At 41.1% G+C, this 1,460-nt stretch overlaps 1 non-coding gene across 1 annotated transcript; it reads right to left on the bottom strand.

The window, feature by feature from the left end:
• Nucleotides 1-555: 555 nt before the first annotated feature.
• LOC141620790 (small nucleolar RNA R71) lies at nucleotides 556-661 on the bottom strand. Its single transcript, XR_012532040.1, has one exon. It is a non-coding gene; the product is annotated as a small nucleolar RNA R71 (small nucleolar RNA).
• Nucleotides 662-1,460: the final 799 nt, after the last annotated feature.

The raw sequence follows: 1,460 nt of genomic DNA, 5'->3' as shown, positions 1-1,460 counted from the left end.
AATAGATGTATTTTTCAAAAGATAGAGTGGGAGAAAAATTAGCAACAAACATAAAACTAGTTACGAACTAGTGAGGAGACCAAAAGAAAGCTTTCTTAGGTGAATCTTCTGACTAGTGAGGAGACCAAAAGAAAATGTTCTTCATATAAAATGATAATGAAGTGGTTGTATCAAGTAATTTCAATTCAATTTTTAGTTTTATTGCCTTATGAACTAAAGTGAAATCTGTGCAAAAGATAGATTTATTTAGTGTTGCATAGATAGACATAAAGATGTCTACAAAGCTAAGTTAACATGTAACTACGCTAAGATCCATGCCATCATTGCTATACCTCATAGTGTGTATGAAAAAAGTTAGATGTTAAAACCATTTTAATTAACACTTAAAGATTGCAATGATCATTTCAATCATGTGATAAGAAAATGGTTTCACTCTAGTTGTCGAGAAGCCATGTGTATACATGGATTTGAGTGGGAGTCAAAATTGCCACGTTTAAACATGAAGTTCAGTGGGAGAAATTGTTGAGTCAAAATTGCCACGTAAGTGTCCTAATCAGCTGAGGGCAAAGATTACTAGTTTCAAGCAGGCACCTGATGAAACTTTCTATGAAGCTTGGTGTCGGTTCAAGACGTTGGTGAGGTCTCTTCCTCACCATGGTTTTGATCTGTGGTTTCTGTCCAATCAGTTCTACAATGGGTTGTACGATGATCGCAGAGCCATACTTGATGCCTCATCTAACGGAAGATTTCAAAAGAATACTGATGATGATAAAGGATGGGTGATTATTGAGGAGATGGCGACCCATTGTGCCAAGTATGGGAACCCGAGGGATGGTATTCGAACAGTTCACGCAGTTGATAAGGCAGTTATGGCTCAGCTGGAAGCCATGAATGCTCGTTTTGATAAATTGGAGCTGCATTCTGCTAGGGAGCCTCAGACGGTCCATTTGCTTACTAGAGGGGAGACCGTCACATGTGAGAGGTGTGGGAGCAATGACGGTCATACTGCTGTTGGCTGTCTTACAGAGAAGGAACACGTCCTTGCTTTTCAACAATACAGGTAAGGAGGGGGTTCCTATTATAATAACCAAGGGGCAATCCATCCCAATTTGAGGTGGACAAGTCAAAATGTGCTCAATCCTACCCCTCCTCCGCAGTAGCAATAGCCATATGTCCCTCCTCATAAGGCTCAACAAGGCTTTCAGAAGCCTCCTTTCTTTCCTACACGTAATCACGGTGCATCATCCTCAGGCGGGGTGAGTGAGCTATCTGAGTTGAAGACGATGTTGCAGTCTTTGACAAAGCAATGGCAACTAAGTGACCAACAAAAAGATGCGTCCATCAAGTCACTTGAAACTCAAGTTGCCCAGTTAGCCGCGAACCAATCCACGAGGAAGCATGGTCACTTACCGTCACAAGCTGATAAGAACCCACACGAGATGGTGAATTTAATAAATCTG

The sequence above is a fragment of the Silene latifolia genome, chromosome 1 (genome assembly GCF_048544455.1).
Source record: "Silene latifolia isolate original U9 population chromosome 1, ASM4854445v1, whole genome shotgun sequence".
NCBI classification, from domain to species: domain Eukaryota; kingdom Viridiplantae; phylum Streptophyta; class Magnoliopsida; order Caryophyllales; family Caryophyllaceae; genus Silene; species Silene latifolia.
The sequence above is the reverse complement of the archived record's forward strand: the minus strand, read 5'-3'. Positions and strand labels throughout refer to the sequence as shown.